Genomic DNA, 21,545 nt, shown 5'->3' with positions numbered 1-21,545 from the left:
GAGCGTTTCCTGTTTGCCGTTTTTGTTTGGTCGTAAAAGGGGAGGGGTTGAGGAGGTGACCGAGGGGCATGTGCCCAGTGTCAGAGGACAGGTTCCGTTGAGTCCTTTTCTGTGCCGCTTCCTCGTATTGGGTGGCCCAGGGGGCGCGGAGAGGCAGGCCTGACACGTGAATGAGCCGACTGGAGGGTGGAGCCCCCAGCGCACACCATCCCTGTCAGAGGACAGTGGGGCTCAGGTGGGAGGCAGGGAGAGGGGACAGGTTTAGAAGAGGCCAGAAGACCGACAGCAAAGCTGGACGCTACCCTCGGGACCAGGCAGCCCTCCTGCCTGGCTGGAAACGCAGCTGGTGGAGGTGTGGCTGTGGCCTGGGGCTGAGGGGGGAGGTGTGGGTAAGGGAAGGGGTGCAGAGGCACCTGGTGCCAATTTGGGAAAACCACAAAAGGCACCAATCAGAACACTTCTCATGTGTATGTTGCATCAAAGTTACTCTCCTTGGACTTGTTAAAGGCGCCAGTGCACCCTCATTGCGCTAGGTATTGATTCCAATCGTCCTCCAGTGGGGCTCAGAAAGAAACTTCTGGCAGGTTACTGGCCCACAGAGCTATCTACTCTCGCTCTGCTCCTGAGTTTGGCAGGGTTCAGGCCATTTGAAGGGACAGTTCACAGAGGCAGGCAGAGTGCCCGGCTCAGCGATGGAACCTGGGGAGGCCAGACTTCTGAAGGCAGAGAGCCTGAGAGCCAAGAGTTGCTGAAGGTAGAGGACTGAGTCTTGAGTCTGGAAGCAGAGAGCAGAGGATGAGATACTCTTACAGGGGGTTCAGAAAGGGGAAGGCAAAGGTGCTACATAGTTGACTTTGAAGGGGCAAGGTGCTACATAGTTGACTTTGAAGGGGCCCTGTTCGCTTTCGCTCAGTTGTGTCCGACTCCAACTCCATGGACTGTCCTACCAGGCTCCTCTGTCTGTCTGTGGAATTCTCTAGGCCAGAACACTGGAGTGGGTTGCCATTTCCTACTCCAGGGGATCTCCCCGACCCAGAGATCAAACCCACGTCTCTTGTGTCTCCTGCATTGGCAGGTGGGTTCTTTACCACTGGGGGTCATCAACACCCTCTCTTATAAAGATGCACGAAGTAAGGCACGAGAGAGGGGACGTGTCGGCCCAAGAGCGCAGACTCAAAAGGATATGATATGTTTGTTTCCACTGAAATTTTCTAAAAGGATGGGAGGACATAGGGCCAGCAGTCAGAGGCAGGGCAGAGGCCCCGGGCTGGCGTGAAGGGCTGGAGAGGCGGCCAGTCGGGCCCTGACCTGCAGAACCAGCTGGAGAGTAGAGTAGATTCAGATCCAGGATCAAGTCGTTAGGTTTGTGCGCAGGAAACACTTACGTGCCAAGCCCATCATAAATGCACGGCCGATCTCAGGAGGGGGCAGCTTAGACACAGCGCAGCTCCTCTGTGTGCAGAGGTGGGATCCAGACTGGAGGATTTCACAGATTTGAGTCAGGAGAAAGGCCTTCCAGCCGTGGGTATTCTTGGTGGCTGAAGCGTGGAAAGTGGGCCCAGCAGAATCAGGGATCAGCTGATGAAATCCATGAACTGGAGAAAGAGCTTGTGGAGAGAAAACGGGGCCAAACGGGCTGGCTGGGGCTAGACAGGGTTGCGGAGGGAGTCTTGGATCTGAGACTGGAGAGTGTGGAGTTTGAACTTGATCTTGTAGGAGATGCCATTGCCAACTGCTGAGCAGGAGAGAGACGGGGGCAAGTGGGTATCAGGGGGCTGCTGCGATGGGGGTGGGGATGGGAATGATCCGGAGTCAGACGTGAGGGGGAATCAGTGGGTGGTCAGAGGATGGGTCCGCGGATGATCTGCTGCTGGGGGTGAGGGGCATGACAGAGGAAACAGGGATGTTTGACGCCTTGAAGAGATGTGAGCAGAGGTGTTCTGGGGAGGTTTGGTAGAAGGCCCCTGCTGCTCAAAATCTTTACTAGTCTTGGAATTTGAGACCTGGAGGGTGCCTGGGCTGTTCAGACCTGATCGGGAGACCCCCTCCCCTTCCTTGGCTCTAACCCCCTCCTCATGCCCATTCCTCCTCGCAGCCCAGCGCTCTGTGACCAGTCCAATGACCTGGACTCCAGTCCAGTGCAGTCCAGTGACCTGGACTCCAGGTCCCCCCACCCTTTCCCCAACTCCTGGACACCCCTGTGATCCCCGCTCTCCATCTGCCCAACAGCAGCCACAGACCAGCATCAAACAGAGGGGTCACTGTAAGTAGAGATGGACCCTGGAGTTGAATAGATGTGGATTTAAACATTATAGCCATGTCACCTTGAACAAGCTAATTAACTGACCCTGTCCTCACCTGTGAACCGGGGACAATAAAGCATTGTTCCGAGGCTTAATAACAATAAATATGTAGCAAAGATGCTGGCACATCCCACGGTCTGAATGAAAGTCTGCTAATTTCAGATTCGTTTATGGCTGTGAAAGTCACTCAGTCCTGTCAGACTCTTTGTGACCTAAAGACTGTAGCCCTCCAGGCTCCTCTGTTCATGGAATTCTCCAGGCGAGAATATTGGAGTGGATTAGCCTTTCCCTTCTCCAGGGGATCTTCCCAACCCAGGGATCGAACCCAGGTCTCCCGCATTGCAGGCCGAGTCTTTACCATCTGAGCCACCAGGGAAACTAATGATAGCTTAATTTTAGTAAAAGCAGAAGTCTGGGCAGGTAGTGAGGTGATGTTGTGTCCTAAAAGAATGAATCTCTGAGAAAGGCAATTTCCCCACCAGCCAGAAAAAGAAAATTACTTTGATGGAAGGACTTTCAAGTTAAATCACACAGACAACTGCACTTAGTCTTGAAGTGGGAGCAGACAGGGGTTTAAACTCACATCTCAGCCACACGCCAGCATCTGCAGTGGGTAGTACCCACCTTCCTGGGTAGTGGTACCCTCATGGCCCTTCCCCAGGGCCCTTAACTTATTAGAAAGCCAGACTCAAACTCCTGAACTGTCAGTTGCCATTGGCCCCGCAGGGCTGTGTGCGCAAGAGAATAACTGCCATCTATCGAAGTCCTTTCGCTGTTGAAGGTCACACGTACCTTCGAAGGCCTTATAGCTCGGATGTGTGCACCACATGCTCCTTTTATCAGTGAAGCCCATTTTATAAGCTTGAGGCCCAGAGAGGTTCCGTTGGCCCAGAGTCACACAGCAATCACGGTGGCAGAGCCTAGACTTGAACTCAAGCCGTCTTGGCACCAAAGCCCAAGTGTTCGGCCAAATAACCCGAATGGTTATTGACAGAAGAGAAGTCGGAGCCTCTCTTTTCAAAATTACCCGCATTTTACCCTCAGATTTAAAAATTTAAGGTACAATCAGGGGAATACCGAGCAGAATTTTGGTCTGTGCCGAACGTTTGCCAAAATCACGAACGTAGCAAGAGAGTTAAAAAAAAAAAAAAAAAAAAAGAATCTTAGGGGCCGGAAAGGCCTTGGGGTCAGGGAGCCGCTGCCTGCGGCTGCAGAAACGGTGGTCGCTGCCTGCCGCGGGCTCACCCGGGAGGGGGCGGTGAGCGGGCGGCCGCGGCGCTGGCATCACGCGGACGCCGCACTTGGTAGACACCCCTTGTGTGCAGAGCATTGTGCTGCGCGCCATGGAGAAACACAAAAGGATTAGGAAAGCCTGCGCTGCCTTGACAGCACTCAGAACCCACCGGAGACTGCGGCCTGATTCTCCTCTGAGGCCTGTGAAGGCTGACGGAGACCTTTAGGCCGCTGTCGGGGGCAGGAAGGGCCACGCCGCCATCTCTCCCCTGACCCTCCTTGCAGGCAGGGTAGCTGTAACGAGCCAGGTGTCTGTGGGGACCTCTCTGGGGGCGGTGTTGTGGCGGCTCCTCAGATTAAGGGATCAAGGACGGAGGCCTCCAGGCCCTCCTGTTGCCAGGGCAACAGTGAGTCAGGCCGAGGCCTCTCCTCGGGCTTTCTGGAAAGCGTTTTCAGCTGCTGAAGCCTCTTACTGTTTTCGCCGGGCGTCGTGGGGACTGCTAGATGTAGATTTGCAATCAGTTCTGCACTGACTACTTCTCGTTGGGTTCCTTGAAATGGGTGTTTTTAGTTAAAACACCAACTAGCCTTCTATTTCTGCTTTCTACCAAAGGTAACTCCAGGCTAAAATAATTTTTAAAGCAAGAAAAGACAGGAAGGAAGAAGGAAGGGAGACAAGGAAGGAAGGAAGGAGAGGGAAGGCGGGAGGGCAGAAGAAAAAATAAAAGCAAAACAGTGAGTTAAATTAAGGGTGAAGCTAGTAAGGGACCTACTGTGAAAACTTCCAGTCAGAAACCAGACCTAGCCTTGAGTTTACGAGGCATTAATAGTAGTTATCAGTATGATTCACTGGGTCCCACCACGTTCCCGGCACTGTGCTAAGTAAATGCTTTCATTTTCTCTTTTGACATCGTGTGAAATCAAGATGCATAGTCCCTCTTACAGATGACGCGTTCACGGAGGTGAAGCGATTATCCTAAGGTCACGTGGTCAGAATTTAAAGGTAGGGTGGGTGCTGCAAACTGCTGTTGTAGCCTGCCTCCCAGTTTCTTCTTCCTGGCTCCTTTATACAGAAGGCGAGACAGTCCTTTTTCTCAAACTGCAGCTCTGACTCTCCCGTGGACTCAGCATATAGGTTCTGAACCTGGCAGACAGGCCAGGCCACCGCCCAGCAACCTGGGGACAGCGCGGGGCTCACCCAACATGAAGGCAGAGATGCTGAGCACCAAGCCAGCCCGCCTCGTTCTGGACCAAGCTCCCCTCTTCTGTGGGGACTTCGGGAAGAGGCTTAACTGCTCAGGCGAGGGGCTCCCTTTCTGTGTGTGTTTCTATGTTGGGACCTACAAAGCCATTCAACAGTCAGAGAAGGAGCTGGGTGACAGAGATGAGCACCAGGACCACGCATCTGCTCCACAATAAAACCGAATTCCTGCCCTAACTCACTCGGTTCGGGCTTGGGCTACCTCTTGGGTCCGCACCATTTCTTCTGCTACAGCCAATGAATGAAACTCACTGCTTCTCTTTGTGAAATTATCAAACCAGTTCTCAAAATAACTTGAAGATATAAGATAGAAGCACTACTATTGACCGTTATCTAGGACAAGGAAAAGCTAATTTTTTTTTTTTTTTTGGAGGTGCTACATGGCTTGCTGGATCTTAGTTCCCCGGCCAGGGATTGAACCTGGGTCCCCTGCAGTGGAAGCACCGAATCCTAACCACTGGACCGCCAGGAAATTCCTGAAAAGTTGAATTTTAGTGACAAAATGTGCCAATGAAAATTTCTATCGTCACTAGCAATTTTATTTAAATAATGAATAGTGGGACAACAAATTGTTTCCTTCTAGAATCAGTATAGTCTAATAAGCATAAAAGCTTTTTAAGAACTACATTCTATTCTTTGTTTACAGAATACACAAATACGAAAGTTACGCCCTCAAAGGATTGAAATTCACTGGATTTGAGCTAAATTCAATTAAGAAAATTAAACAGGTTATGAAGCATGACATTTGCTTTTCTTCCACAGAAGGTATGATCCAAGAACCACGGTTCCATGGCCAAATTTTCTGCACATCAAGTAAACAAATTCTAAAACCTAAGATAAAAAATTGGGGTATGTATTATCTTACATGGATTGATTATCATCACTGAAAATTGCCTCATTGATTTAGTCCAAAAGCAAAGGCAGCAAGTTGGTTTGCAAAGCGACACCCTAAACAATTTAATAACAAATGTCCTTTAATTGGTTGTTATTACTCATTTCCCACTTTATCTTGAATTTATCAATGCCTTACCAAGCCAAAGGTTTGTGACACATTTTGAAATAAGTTTGGAAAAAAATTAAACCTCATGTCTCATAGTACTACTAAAAAAGCAAGTCAACATCCAAGTAACATCAACCTCTAGTATATTTAATTCAAAGGGTAGACATATTGAGAAGAAATAGACACATTTTTCTTGCCCAGATCTGTGCCAGCTCTTCAGAGTCTAGCAATAAGCATAAACTAAACTGCATACAAACATGCTTGGGTGTTCATTTTACCAAAAGGATTAACTTGCCTTAGTATGTTATTGTCATATAACTGACTTTCAGAATTTAATTTACAACCCTTTCCCCAAAAATGAAAATAGCATTGTTGTTTTTTTTTCCTTACTGTAAAGGAAACGTCTGAGTCCCAAAGAATAAAAACTTATCTCAGAATTGAATGAGCCCATTATTTCTCCAAGAGAAAGTATTAAGTCTCATCCGTAAACGTACCGGAAGAGGTTCATTTTATTTACCACCCAGTAGGAAGACTTGAAGCCATCTCCGCACCTGTGCAATTAAATGGCTTGCTTGGAAGTGTTCCCTCTCTCTCTGTAGAAACTAAATCTATATTTTAGAAACTCTTTCAGAGTCAGGACACAAAATCTTCATCAAATTTATAACGATCAGCCAAGTTTTCTGCACGTCATCTGTCTGTTTTCAAGCTTTTGGTTTTAGCCCCAGAATTCCCTGTTTAAATAAAACCATTTTCAGAAGCTAAATATGTAACATAGTTGGAGGCAGAGGGGCTGGGGTTGGGGGGGGTGGGCTGCTACACCCACCTGTTCAGCCCTCCCGGCCTTGGAGGCTTCACTGAGAGGGTCTCTGAGGAGGAAGTTGCTTTAAACCCCACCCCATGCCCCCCAGCAAGTTCTGCCAACCCTCTCCCTTACTTCAGTATTTCCCAGCCTCAATCCAAACTCTGTGTTTAATGTATCCAGTGACACATTCCATGCTTACTCCTTTGATCGGGCACAGCGTTTAAGGTGATTTCTTCCTTTTAGGGTACACCTACACCTCTAATGGAGAAGGAAATGGCAAGCCACTCCAGTACTCTTGCCTGGGAAATCCCATGGGCAGAAGAGCCTGGCGGGCTGCAGTCCATGGCATCACAAGAGTTTTGGACGCGTCTGAGCAACTCAACAGCGACAGCACCTCTCTAGTCTCTATAACCTCTACATTACCATGCAGATGTCCGTATCAGGTTCTGCAGTGAGTCCCTATAAATCTCACCAGAGAAGTCTGGCGGGCTAACACCCACCACGAATTCCTGGAAGGCTGAAGGAAATAGCAGCACAGATGTCCAGAAAAGCCCTGTCAGAAGCTGTAAGGATCCCAGAAGTTATTTTTACAGCTATCACTTACTTCCACTGCAGAGGCAAGGGAGGATCAGGCCAAGTTGTAGCCCAAGGACCTCGGACACACAACCTGACTACAGGGGGGCTTTGAGGGTCTCCCTCCTCCCGACTGTCCTGGGCTCCAGGGCGTCCCTGGCGTGGGCCCTGGGCAGCCCATATGTACTCAACCTTCTCAAGGGCAGGCTTCAGGTCATCCCTGTGCTGGCTCCAGCATCTGGTCCTCACGTCTGGCCCAAGCGAGGCTCTCTACTGTTAAATTAACCAGGGAATAAAACACAGGTGAAATTGTGCAGGAAAGAAAAAGTAAAAATGCTCAAGTAAAACCCAGAACTTCTGTCCAGTTGGGATGCAGATGATTTCCTCATTCAAGCTAATCCAAGCCTGTAAAAGATGCCACAGAACATTTATCCTTCCCTCTGATATCTCAGCCCAAATATCAGGTAGAGTCCCCAGGTCACGGCCCGATCCTCTTAACCACAGTCGCAGGGTGGCTTAGGGTGATGACAGAAATCCCTCTGGGCTACCCTGCCTCTCCAAGGAAGGTCACCCAGAGACCCGATAAGGAGTCCAAGGGCAGGCAGGCAGCAGAGCCAGACTGCAGGGGCATTCAGGGAGGCCTCCCCCTTTCCGGGGCTGGCTGAGCTATTAAATTGGCACTCCTGTGTTTGCACAGGACAGCAGCAATTCCAGAGGCAACAGGTAACACACACACAGATATCGGGACCCCTGTCTAGAGTCCTCTCCCAATCCCAGGCCCCCAGCCCCTTCCCTGGGGACCCTCAGAGCGGGCTCCCGGAGGGACAGCCGCACCTATCCTCAGCCTTCCTCTCTGGCCTCCCAGTTCCATGGATTCCCTCAAAAATCTGGGTCCCAAGTCAGCCCCTGTGAAATGGGAACAGACGGCGTCTGTCTCCCCAGGGCTCTGAGAGCGACGCCGCAGGATGATGGAGCCAGGCCTTAATTTTGTAAAAAAAAAAAATATATATATATATATATATATATTTTTTTTTTTTTTAAAGTTAAAGATTGGATTTTTATAGCTTTATACAGTTATGTTCTAAATAAATGTGTATTATTTTGTAAATTTAATTTATAGGGACCTGCATTTTTCAGATTCCTCGGTCGACCCGACCCCTCCCCGCTCACCAGCCGGCCCGAACCGCCCAGAGCGCGCGCGGGCCACCGCCAGGCCCTGGGCCTCGCTGGGGCGCGGGCGCCACGTGGGACGGCGGCCGGCGCCTGCTGCCCCCTGCCGGCCGGAGCCCGGAGCCCGGAGGCCGCCGCGCCGCACCTGGCCGCCCGCGGCCGCTCTAGGAACGCGGGGGCCTCTCGGTGGTGGCGCGGGGCCGCCGTCGCGCGCCCAGGAAGGGGCTGTTCCCGGAGCCCGGGGTCCGCTGCGCGGGAGCTTCTCGTAGGCGCGCCCGGCCTCCCCTACCGAGCTGGCGGCCCGGCGCCGTCTTGGCGCGCCCGGGGACCAGCCCTCTGGGGCCGAAGCCCCTCTGGTTTTCTTGTGTTCCTGCCCCCACACGCTCCGGCCGGCCCCCGAGCGTCGCGCGGCGCGTTCTTTGTGCAGATCCGGGTGCTGGGAGCCCGCGGGTGCGGAGGCCTCGGCTCTGGGAGCGGAGCGCCGAGACGTGCCGCACCCCGAGGACTCCAAGCCTCTCCGAGCAGAAGAGCGGAAAGGAAATCCCCGCCAGCCCGGGAGAACGAAGGAGGAAGGGGTGGCCCCCGCAATGTACCCGGGAATTATAGAGACGCGGACCCTGTCCCGCGCTGCGCTCCGTTTCGCCCACTTTTCTCCGACTCGAGTCGGTTAAGCTAGTGGCAGATGTATTTACACCACGCGGAGGCGGACCTTGAGAAGCTGACGATGGGCCCCGACTGGTTATTTGTTTGCTTCTTGATATATTTTCCAATATGTGTAGTTATTTCCAAGAGTTAGAGTGCCCTGTCAAAGGGTATTGGCTTTTTTTATTTTTTTAAGGCTTTTGATGTTTGTTACCAAACAGTTCTCAGGAGGGACACCGGCTCAGCTTCTTGTGCGATGGAGGGAAGGTTAGGTAGGGTAGCGGCTGGCCAAGCTGGGAAACTGGGAAGGTGGTCCCTTGTGGGGCAGGATGGGGGTTGAGAATCACCCCGCATTTAAGGGCCGCATGTGGTTCCCTTTGAGCGATGATCAGGTCAGGCAGTGTCTTGGCGACCAAGCCCTGGGTCATACTGAGGGGCTGACATCTCAATGGATGTCAGTGCTTCTGGAACACTGGGCAGCCAGAGGGGGCCTTTAAAAGTGCAGGTCCTCTTTTGCTCTGCGAGTGAAATCCAAAATTCCATCAGGACCCTGCCTGCCTCTCCAGCCCTAGGTTGGGAATCGTATTAGTTCCCTAGGGCTGTGTAACAAAGTACCAGAAACTGAATGGCTTCACACGACAGAAATTTTTTGGGTAAAAAAGTCCCAAATCAAGGTCAGCTGACATGAGGGTTGGTTCTTCCTGGAGGCTCTGAGGGAGGCTGTTCCATGCCTCAGTCCTCCCTTCACTGCGGGCAACCCACCGGGTCCCTGGGCCTGTGGACACATCACTCCTGCGTCTCTCCTCACCTGGCGTTCTCCTTGTGTGTCTCTAGTTCTGTGTCTCTTCATATAAGGACAGTCATGTTAGATAAAGGACTCACCCTGATCCTGTAGGACTTCATCCTACTTAACTATCTGCAAGGACCCTACTTCCAAGGAGTGCCACATCCCAGGTTCCTGAAAGGACAAGGGTTTGAGGGGACGCTGCCCGACCCACAAGAGGCCGTCTCCACTCCAGCGCCCTGCCTTCTCTCCATTCCCCTGGCTCAGCCGCCACCGCCCCCTGTCCTCCTGGACCACCGATGTCCACCTCACGTCCCCTCCCGCAGGGTGTTCTGGAGATGTCACTGACTCGGAGAAGCTCTCTCGAGCCGCACAGACGAGGGTCACCCTGTTCTGTTTTTCAGGCTCCCGGCACTCATCACAAGGACATCTGAGGAAGTGCGTGAGTCACAGCGTGTCGCTCTCCAATGGGCCTGCTCCTCCAGAAAGTCGGTCCAGTGACAGCAGGAACCAGGCCGCCTGGGTGAACACTAACAAACCAAAATGCGTGGCCACAGGCGCTTATAGACTGAGCTGGGGAGCCTGTCTCAATCGGACAGACTGGAGGGGACAGGCCCTGTGTCGGGCCCACTGAAGAGCCCGTCAGGAAGGTCTCCGAGGCAGTGGCCCCTGGACCCGAGGGAGACAAACCTGCGTTCAGTGCAGGCTCCACTCCTACCCTGTCATGACGTATAAGACCTCAAGAGGCTGCCCCTACCCCACCTCAGTGTCCTCTGCTCATATCTCTGTCTTGTCCCTTTATACTGTTCACATTCCTCCATCCATCCTGCCAAGCCAGCTCCCTCCTTAGGGCCTTTGTGGTCTCTACCCACAGCCCGGACTGCTCTGCATCCATTCTACACCCTGCCTCCTTACCATTCAGACTTCAGCTCCAGTTCCTGATGACTCCGTCTTACCACCGCCCTACTCCGTCATCTTCCATCACATCCACCTGCTTTATTTTCCTACAATATTTTCAGTATCTGAAATGATTTTGTTCATTTGTTTGTCTTCCTGTTTGTCATTCTAACCTCTCGGGATACAAGCTCCATGACGTCAAGGACCTTGTTTGCCTGTTCACTGCCACTTCACTGGCACTTCAGTGCCAGACTAGAACCTGGAACACCATGGGTGCTTCCCAAGGGTTTGTTGAATGACTAAATGACAGTTAACCCCTCCAGTATCTGTTTTCCCATCTACAAAATGGGTATAATCTGAGCTACTTCATAGGAAATAATCATTGTACCTACCTCAAAGAGTGGATTAGAAGAGGTATGTGCAGTACCTCCAAGGTAGTAAACACTCAACATATCGGAGCCTTTATCAGTATTTTAGATTGACATCCAGCCTAACATGGAGGGGGACCAGAGGGCAGATGTGGTGGTAACTGTTTCAGATCCCCAGAGGTGATTACAGAGGATGATTCAACCCTCCTGTTCTTTCAGTTACCCAACCTTTACTACAAAAGGATGGAAGAAGTATGGTATTGTAACAGCCCGGAACTTGGGCCAAGAGGTCTTGAAATTGAGTGTCTTGGAAATTTTCTGAGACTGTGTCCTCATCTGCAAAATGGAAATAATTATTCCTTATCAAAGCTTAAATGGGTTATATGTAAATTATAATGCATATTTCCCAAATTAGTATCCAGATTTTTGTCTTAAAGCAATTATTGATTAATTATATCATAGCAAATGGTATTGCTTGCAATTACCAGAAGGGAATATGCTTAAATTTTTTTTTCTGATTTTGAAAGTAATGTATTATATTGCAGAAAATTTGGAGGATATAGAAAGTCCTCACCTTTATGCCATGGAATGAACAATACAAATTTAAATGCATCAGCAAGAGGAACAGCGATGCCAGAGGTCCATGGACTTGGGCATCCCAGCACGTAGGTTTGCTTCCGGAAAAGCCATGGAAAGTAGCTTCGTGATGGAGTCTTGGGAATGACTAGGCGGAGGAGGAGGCCAGGAGGAGGAACTGGTCTTTTGAGGCTGTAGCCTGAAGGAGGGCATTTGAGTATAGATTAAGAGGCCCTGATTTGGATTCAGAAATATTATATCCATGTCCTTAAAAGAAAAAAATTTTTTTTACATTTCTAGGTAGTTTATGAAAATAAAACATTACTGAAAATATTTTTACATTTGAGATAATGCTGTCATTTAACACAGAATACCCTGGCTTTAAAAAATATCACTGACCTTGTCATTCACTCAACTGAGCTGTTCCCTTCTTCCCTGCATTGGGGTTTTTTAAACCTCCCTTGGAAATTCTAGTGCTTCCCAGGTGGCCAGTGGTAAAGAATCCGCCTGCCAATGCAGGAGAGGCAAGAGTTGCAGGTTCAACACCTGGGTCAGGAAGATCCCCTTGCATAGGAAATGGCAACTTACTCCAGTGTTCTTGCCTGGAAAATTCCATGAACATAAGAGCCTGGCAGACTACAGTCCATGGCACAACCGAGTGCCTGAACACACACACACACACACACAGATTCTAATATGGTCAGGACTGAGAAACATGACAACGTGTAATTTGTGTGTTATTGTGAACTGTATGAAATTTAAATAGCTTGTGGGATCTTAGTTCCCCAGCTAGGGAGTGAACCGGTGCCCCCTGCAGTGTGAAGTCCTGACCACTGGGCTGCCAGGGAAGTCCCAATAGTTTTTGATCATGGAGATATAGCATACCTCACTTAACTACCTCTTTAGTATTGGGCATGTCAGTTTCTATTATATTTGCTTAAAAATTTTAAATAACACTTAAGGGGTCTTATATATCCTTGAGCCAACGTTTATTCATATTTCAGGTTTTACTAAGGATGGATTCCAACAAAGGAAATTACTACCAAGTCAAAGAGAATTAATTGTTTTAACTAATCTTTGGTTTGACACTGCCCTTCCCAAGAAAGGTTGTATACCAATTTACAGTCCCAATTTACACTACTACTATGATAATGTTTTAATTTTTCCCTCATTTTATAGGTGGAAAATGTTATATTTTAATTTGCATTTCTTTGGTCTGAGCTCTACCCTGATTCACTGAGCTTGAGCACAACCTCAGTTCCCTAAAGGAAGCCCAGGTGGCACAGTGGTAAAGAGCCTGCCTGCAATGCAGGAGACTTGCAGGACATTTCCAGGAGTCACAGGTTCAATCCCTTGGTCAGGAAGATCCCCTGGAGTAGGCGATGGCAATCTGCTCTAGTATTATTGCCTGGAAAACGTCCATGCACAGAGGAGCCTGGCAGACAGCAGTCCATGGGGTCACAAAGAGTCAGAAACAACTGAGCATGCACACATCAATGCATTGATGGCCTAAGTGGGCCTTTTACATATTAAGGATTTTTTTTAAGGATATTTATTGCAATAGTTTGTCTGTGATAAATTACAGAAATATTTTCCCAACTTGCCATTAATCTCCCAGTTTTGTTCATATTCCTAAACTCTTCATGTTTATGTAGCACAACTACTGATATTTTCTGTCGTAATTTCTTCCACACCTTCCCTGCTGTTCAGACATTAGTTAGGTATTCATTTATATTCTCTTCTCCTGTATGTTTGATTTTGTTATACACAATGCTTTAATCCTCTTGGGCTGTGTTTTGATGTACAGAAAGAAGGTGCGTTGCCACTTTAATTATTTTTCCCAAATAGCTAATTAAACTCTCCCAGTTTGATTTATGTAAATAACCTTTCCTTTCCCGTCTGAATTCATGACTGCTCTAACTCTGGGCTGTGAAGCACGGGGTTAAGTGTGTGGGCTCCAGCGCCAGGCGGCCTGAGTTTGCATCTAGCTTACTAATCACGTCTCCTTGGACAGCTTACTGCACATCCCGGCGCCTCGGGTTCCTCCGCTCTGCCGCGGGTGTACCGATCAAAGGCCTGCGTCAAAGGGTTGTTGGACCGTCAACACTGCTCAGGCACATGTGACGATCTTTCATCATGTTTGTAATGTTTTCCCGGGTCCGGGTGTCAGGTGTTCTGTCATTCCGCTCTTTTAGATGTTCTAATAATTACAATAGAAAAGTCCTCCAGTGTCTCTCCTGTTATGCTCACAATTTTCTTAGCTCTCGTCGCCTATTTCATTTTTGGAAATAAATGATCTGCCTTGTATTTATTAGGCCTGGTCTTCCGATTACATCTCAAGGGAGTTTGGGGAAAAGGCACTGCTTGATTGGACTGGAGGAAGGAGGACTAGCTGAGGTCTGGCGGTTAGGAGAGCAGAGCCCTGAGGAGCTTGAAGGGCGGTGGGAAGAGGAAAGATAGGCAGCGAAGAAGAGGAGACGGAGGACGAGAGCGAAGGACAAAGGGCAGATAGAGCAGGACTAACAAGGCGGGCCGGGCTCGGACCCGAGCTTGGAGGTGTGAGAATGTTCCGGGCATCCTGCGGTTTCTCCTGGTAAGCCGAAAGGGCCTCAACCTCTGCACTTCCGGGTCAGAGGGCCTCAAACTCTGCACTTCCGGGTGTGGGCTGAAGACTGTGACCAAATCAATCGTCACACCAACCTGAAGAGGAAGACCGGTTGGATTTCAGAGCACGAGGACCAGTCTGGAATGACCATGGGTGTTGGAGCCCATGGTGGGGACTGCAGAGGTTGGCAGGGTCCAGATGTAGCTACAGCAGCATAAAGGTGTGAGTTGAGGGAGGTATATATCAGCAGGGGGTATAGCTCAGGGGTAGAGCATTTGACTGCAGATCAAGAGGTCCCCGGTTCAAATCCGGGTGCCCCCTTCTGGTGTTCCATTTTGGAGTTTCCAGGCTCTAGCAAGCCTGGTGTCATAGTCGACCTTCCCTGGGTCCCTGTAACTCTCCCTGTAGTTCAAGCAACCCCTCCACCCTGAAAACACCCGCCGACTCTTTCCCATCAGAAAAGAGATTCCTTCCTGTCTTTGCATTGTCCTTTCATCCCCACTGGAGACCTGAAAGATCAGGATTTGGAGATGACAGGCAAACCAATCTGTTCAGCCCACCAGCCAGGTTGTTTTTGCCAAGGCCAAGGTCTACACCAGCCCTCCCTCCAGAAACAGAATGTAAGCTACATATCTGAATTTACATTTACTAGAAGCCACCTTAAATATTTAAAGTAAAAAAGGGAAGATGGGTGAAGGGGGTCAAAAGGTACAGATTTAGATAAATAAGTCCTGGGGTGTGATGTACAGCCTGGTGACTGTAGTCACTATATTAACAATATTTTATTGTATATTTGAAAGTTGCTAAGAGAGTAGATCTTGAAAGTTCTCATCACAAGGAGGGAAATTAACTATATGAGGTGACTGATGTTAACTAGACTTATTGTGGTGATCATTTGTCAGTATATACATGTATCAAATCATGTTGTACACCTTTGACATGACATTGTATGTCAATTACATCTCATTAAAACTGGGGGAAATGTTTTTATAAAAGTAAAGTAAAACAACATCAGCAAAACTAATTTCCTTTTGTGGAGGGGACATGCTCTGCAACTTGTGAGATCTTCATTCCCCAACCAGGGAGCAAACCCCTGCACTCTGAAAGTGCAGAGTCCTAATCACTGGGCCACCAAGGAATGCCCCAGACCTCCACATTTTAAAAGGCAGTATATCCAAAACATTATCATTTCAGCATATGACCAATATAAAAATTTATAAATGAGGTAAATCTTTGAAATCTGGCTGCAATGTCCTCTTAAGGTACCTGCTCATCTGGACCAGCCACCTGTGGACTGGGGACAGCTCTGCAGCACGGGAAACCTCACTGGCTTCTTGCAGTTTTCAAGGAAACGGGGAGCCGGGTGCTGGTCAGGGTCCCAGGAGGCTTCTCTTGCTCCCCAGGGTGTGATGGATGGAAAGAGCCCCAGGGAGGAGCCATTGCCCCACCTTCCTCATCATCACGAGGGAAGTTAGCCAGGAGCAGGGAGGGCTGCTCCCCACAGGACAGATGTAAGACTGGGGTCCAAGGCAGCTCTGGGGAGACGCAGGAGACCCACAGGTTTCCAAGTCCCTGGACAGCCTCTTTCAATTGTCTTTTTTCTGCAGACCAAGTATGTTTAATGAAAATACTTCTGATTCAGGTGCTGGAGTAACTGGTAAGTTCAGAGCAAAGTAGGCTAATTGAAAAGTATTCTCAGAGACTTCCCTGGTAGTCCTATGGTTAAGATGCTGTGCTCCCAATGTGTGGGTCACAGGTTCAATCCTTGGCTGGGGAGTCGTAACCAGGCATGCTACATGGTGTATAGTCAAAACACAAAAGAAAAAATTTTTAAATATTAAGAAGCACTTTTAAAAGTACCCAGTTGCAATTTTCTTATATTGCAATATATACACATTTTAGCCACAAAATTTTCACAGGTCTTGTCTTTTTGCTTCCCTTCAAAGTACATTTCTTTAATTTTTTAAATTAATGGCCACATCATGTGGCATGTGGGATCTTATTTCCCAAACCAGGGATTGAAACTTCGTCCCCTGCATTGGAAGCACAGAGATTCTTAACCACTGAACAGCCAGGCAAGTCCCTCAAAGTACATTTCTTCCACAGAAATATTTGTAATACAAAGCTCTTGAAATGAGTATGATTCTCCAGAATATTTCACCAAATTTAGATGTTGTAAAGTTCCAAGCTTTGAAAATTTCATTCCCTTCAGGTACAGAATGTAAATTTATTCAATTGAAATGAAGAACTTCAGCCAAAGATTCTTTTGAGACTTTGCAAGCGCAATTTTAGAAATTGAGAATTAAATCTTATACACCATGTGAACTTTCATTGTTTAATGTGTTCAGTTTCTCTCTTGCTTTTGCAAGAATACATTTCAATGTCTTTCTGTTTGCAAATTTTATTTTCATTTATTGCAACTCTCTAAAGGTTTCAAAAGCTGAAGTTTGGGGGCACACCATTTGTTGAAAACTTTGATTAAAGACTTCCAACAGGTTTGTGTAACTGTAATGTGTTAGTTGCCTAGTCGTGTCTGACTCTTTGGGACCCCATGGACTGTAGCCCACCAGGTTCCTCTGTCCATGGGATTCTCCAGATAGGAATACTAGAGTGGGTCGCCATTCCCTTCTCCAGGGGATCTTCCTGACCCAGGGATCAAACCTGGATCTCCTGCATCACAGGCAGATTCTTTACCATCTGAGCCACCAGTGAAGGTTTGTGCAAAACACAACAATTCTGGGTGCATATATTTGCAAAAAAAAAAAAAGTTTAATACCAATACCATTGCGGGACACTTGGGTTAATTCACAAAGTAGTTCTTCAAAGGCTCAGACATTTCTAAATTCTTAGTGCTATTGGGGACGGGTGTGTCTGAGATACTGACTGTAGGATACCTACAATACAGGTCTGTTCAGTAGCTATTTGTACTTTCTCACACTTACTGCTGGGTTTCTCAGGTGGCGCTAATGGTAAAGAACCCACTTGCCGTGCAGGAGACATAAGAGATTCAGGCTTAAGTTTGATCCCTGGGTTGGGAAGATCCCTTGGAGGAGGAAATGGCAACCCACTCCAGTATCTTTGCCTGGAGAATCCCATAGACGGAGGAGCCTATTGGGCTACAGTTCATGGAGTCGCAAAGAGTCAGACACCACTGAAGTGACTTAGCACGCACACCCACATGCAGCCATCATGAAATCTTTTCTTGTATTAAATCAGCCCTGTCACAAAAACAATTTAGTTTTTTTAAAAAACTTAAAAACAATTCAGCTTTTATATGAATTGGTAGACTATCACAGCCCATTTAGATCCACTTGTGAATTATGTGTGCACCACCGTGCCCACAACATTTCTGCTTCATTTGCTTAGAACTTACTGACAGCATCCCTGCTAAGAACATTGTTTACATTAAAATCTTGGGCTTCAAAACTTGCGTTTTTGTATTATTATAGCAAGAACAAAGTTCTATCTTCTATTGAATTCACTCCCCCCGTTTTTTTTGTCTTTTCCTGACGGACTAGGGATAGAACCTGGGCCCCCAGCATTGGTGGGGAGCAGAGTCTTAACCACTGGACCACCAAGGAAGTCCTCCTGAACTCTTAAGTGGAGTTTGTAACAGCCTTCACAATGTCAGGTGTTTCACCGTGGACAAAATGAACTTCCGAAGCTTCACTTTGATTCCATGAACTGGATGCTGGGACAACAGACCCAAAAGCAGGACTGTCCCCAGGGACAGACTTAAGCGGCCCCATCTAACAAGACTGATGTAGTTCTTCAGGTTACCAGCTCGTGTTCCCTGGGATGCGGGTGCTCCTCAGAAGGGCTCCTCTCGCTGGGTGATGGAGAGGTTGGAAGAGGGATGGGATTCATGAAAGAGAGGGAGGCTTGACAAGATTCTGGAGCAGAAGTCAAGTCTGGGGCCTGGTCCTGACACTGTGGGCAGCCTGAACGTACCCGGGCATGAAAGGGACAACAGACTAGTGCTTCTCGGTGGTTCGAGTTTCCCTACGATTCTTTCAAAGTTTCTATTCATATTTTAATAACAGTCTTAACTCTCTCGATATAGGCACACGGTGGCTGGTTTGCAGGGCCATTTTATAGTCAGAGCCCAGTGTGATGCATGTACTCAAGTTTCTGATCATGTCGTCAACATGCGCTAAGTCGCTCAGTCGTGTCCGACTCTTTGTGGCCCCATGGACTGTAGCCCCCAGACTCCTCTGACCATGGGATTCTCCAGGTAAGAACACTGGAGTGGGCTGCCATGCCCTGTACCATGCTGTGCTGTATCACTGATGGATGACCAAAGATCAGAGGCCGACTTTGAAAGCAGCTGTTGTGCCCCTTCCCTCTTTGCCCATTTCTGTCCGCCTCTAACTTTTTTTTTTAAGAATTATTTATTTTTTTGCCCACAGCATGCAGAATCTTGGTTCCTGACCAGGAATTGAACCTGTGTCCCCTGAAATGGGCGCATGATTCTTAACCACTGGACCACCAGGGAAGTCCTTGACTGCTTAACCTTGAAAGAACCTCCTCGTCGGAATAAGATCACTAGGCAGTTGAACCTCGCTCTTGACTTGTGTTCTCCATGCCTTGCCTAACCTGTCGATTCTTTTCCTAGATTAAAAGAAGAATTAAAAGACAACTAGTCCTCCACCCCCACGACTCCCTTAGCAATCCTGCAGGCAGATCAGACGGGCAGGATAACACCTGGAGAGAGAGTTACACACGACGGAGAAGGACACGCAACCCAACCTCCTGCCTCCATGATTCACTGAGCTTCTTCCCGCTTTTTTCCCCTTTACAAACTGTCAGGGCTGAGCAGACAGTTCGGAGCTGGCCTCCAGACATGAGTCCACCTTCTCATGAATCCACCAGACTGCCAGCTTTTCTGATTAAAACATACTTCCTTTCTACTTGCCTCTCGATAATTGACTTTTGAGCAGTGAGCAGCCAACCCTGAGTTTGGTAACAGCTTTTAGTCTATGAGAAATGAGCCTTGAGAGTCAGAGGGCATGTTAATAGAGGCAGTTAGCAGAGGAGCTGGGGGACCCCTGGGTCTCTAGGCATGAGCAGCTTCACAAGCACATTGCAAAGAGCCTCTTCTAGCAAAATGATTTCATCTGCTATTCAAATTGCAGTTAACTTGAGTGTTACTGGGTTTGTGATTTTGTTTGTATTGATCTTCTAAAATTGTTTTGTCTTAAAAGTGTTGAGTGTGAAGCATTTATATCTAGTTGTGTGTACACATGTATGTACAGATATAAGCAGTACAATAAATGAAAATTAAGCTAACCCTGGGGTACTAAGAGAAAATGTTCCCTTTCAAAGGTGTACATGCAACAAGAAACCAGTAAAATGGTTATGTGGTGGCTGGAAGACTGGGATGGAATGGAGTCTTGATTCTTCTCTGGATGCTATTTTGTACGTTTTATTTTTTATTCATTATTCTTATTATTTGGCTGTGTGGCATGCAGGATCTTAGTTCCCCATCCAGGGATCAAACCCATGCCCTCTGTAGTGGAAACATGGAGTCTTACCCACTGGGCCAGGGAATCTCCTATTTCATACATTTTCAATTCTGTGCCATGTGAAAGTGTTACTTGTAAAGAAGGTAATTCATTCAGAAATTTAGGAAACTTCAGTTCAAGCAATCTGACTTCCAGAAGCCCCTGGTGAGTTCTTTCAAGGCACTGGTTAGGTCTGTTCCCTAAAACTCTGTTATAAAATGGAGAGTGTTTGCTGGGTTCACAGGGCAGGGAGGAGGCTCAGCCCCGAAGCACCAAGGCCCTGAAATTCACCCTCCAGGGCAGCTGAGCTGAGGCAGCATATAGTGGTGGTCCTTAAACTCTTAACTCTGTTACTTAGAAAAAGTGAAAGACACATTCAGTTGTGTCCGACTATTTGCAACCCCGTGGACTATACAGTCCCTGGAATTCTCCAGGCCAGAATACAGGAGTGGGTAGCCTTTCCCTTCTCCAGGGGATCTTCCCAACCCAGGGATTGAACCCAGGTCTCCCGCGCTGCAGGAGGATTCTTTACCAGCTGAGCTTAAGCTTTGTGATTTGGGGCGTGTGTGTGAAGTTGCTGCTTTCATGTCCCAGTCTTTGTGACCCTGTGGACTGTAGCCCGCCGGGCTCCTCTGTCCATGGGATTCTCCAGACAAGTTGCTTCAGTTCTTTGTGTCATTGTTACTATAAAGAAGGTGGTGGTGGAGATGGCACTCACCACCACGATAATTTTTAAAATTATATATGGTAAAAAAAAAAAAAATTATATACAATGTATGAAAATTTAGAACAGTTTATCTAGCACATTATAAATGCTCAGTAAACATCAGATCTTAAAATTATTATAGCTGTCACAGGTGTCTCACCAAAGTGAGAAGTTCTGGGCAGAGAGGGTAAGTTTTCTGGTAGGGGGTATAGCTCAGGGGCAGAGCATTTGACTGCAGATCAAGAGGTCCCCGGTTCAAATCCGGGTGCCCCCTGTAATTATCCCAAATTTCCCTTTGCTGGACCTTGTTGTAGCAGCAACGCTGAGGAAGCTTTCCTTCATTATTGCCTGGAATTATTCACCCCCGCACCCCCACCCTTCATCCTTACTTGGGGCTATATTCCCCATAGCACTGGGGGCTGGTTGGAGTCCTAGAAAGAGAAATGTTCCCAGGTAAGCAATGCCATGATTTACACAAAATTAAATTAGATGAGAAAAGCAAGATGCAACAGCACAGGATTGTTATGCTATCATTTGTGTTTATAAATGCAGCCAAGGAGAGAGTGCATTCCTTACTGACATGTGCAGACTATCTGGAAGAGAACATAAAAAACTGTTAACACAGGTTCCCCAGGGATGCTTGTAGAGAGTCTTGTTAGATGAGAGAGGGAGAATTTTCACTGCGTACTTTTTTTCTTCATTTTAATCTTTAAATGTATTCTTAAGATTTTTTTTTTCAGTTTCACATTCTCAGCAAAATTGAGAAGAATGTACAGATTTCCCACATATCCCCTGCCCCTACATATGGATAACCTCTCGCATTATCAACATCCCCCACCAGAACAGGACATTTGTTACAGTGGATGAACACAGTGACACATAGTCACCAAGCCTACCGTTTACATCAGGGTTCACTCTTGGTGGTGTACATTCTGTGGGTTTGGAAAGACGTGTCCATCATTATGGGCTTCCCAGGTAGCACAGTGGCAAAGAATCCGCCTGCCAATGCAGGAGATTCAAGAGATTCGGGTGTGATCCTTGGGTTGGGAAGAGCTCCTGGAGAAGGAAATGGCAGCCTACTCCAGTATTCTTGCCTGGAGAATCCCATGGACAGAGGAGCC

The 21,545-nt window shown here is 47.9% G+C and overlaps 1 long non-coding RNA gene and 2 other non-coding genes across 3 annotated transcripts; all 3 read left to right on the top strand.

Annotated features, from left to right (window-relative positions):
- Positions 1–14,296: 14,296 nt before the first annotated feature.
- LOC122674036 lies at positions 14,297–19,022 on the top strand. The gene is made up of 3 exons (XR_006334876.1): positions 14,297–14,434; positions 15,822–15,871; positions 18,830–19,022. It is a non-coding gene; the product is annotated as an uncharacterized LOC122674036 (long non-coding RNA).
- TRNAC-GCA lies at positions 14,464–14,535 on the top strand. The gene has a single exon. It is a non-coding gene; the product is annotated as a tRNA-Cys (tRNA).
- A 1,604-nt stretch (positions 19,023–20,626) lies between the features above and the next one.
- TRNAC-GCA lies at positions 20,627–20,698 on the top strand. Its single transcript has one exon. It is a non-coding gene; the product is annotated as a tRNA-Cys (tRNA).
- Positions 20,699–21,545: the final 847 nt, after the last annotated feature.

This window comes from Cervus elaphus, chromosome 18 (genome assembly GCF_910594005.1).
Source record: "Cervus elaphus chromosome 18, mCerEla1.1, whole genome shotgun sequence".
Taxonomy (NCBI): Eukaryota; Metazoa; Chordata; class Mammalia; order Artiodactyla; family Cervidae; genus Cervus; species Cervus elaphus.
Note: the sequence above shows the minus strand (reverse complement) of the source record. Positions and strands in the feature narration are given on the sequence as shown.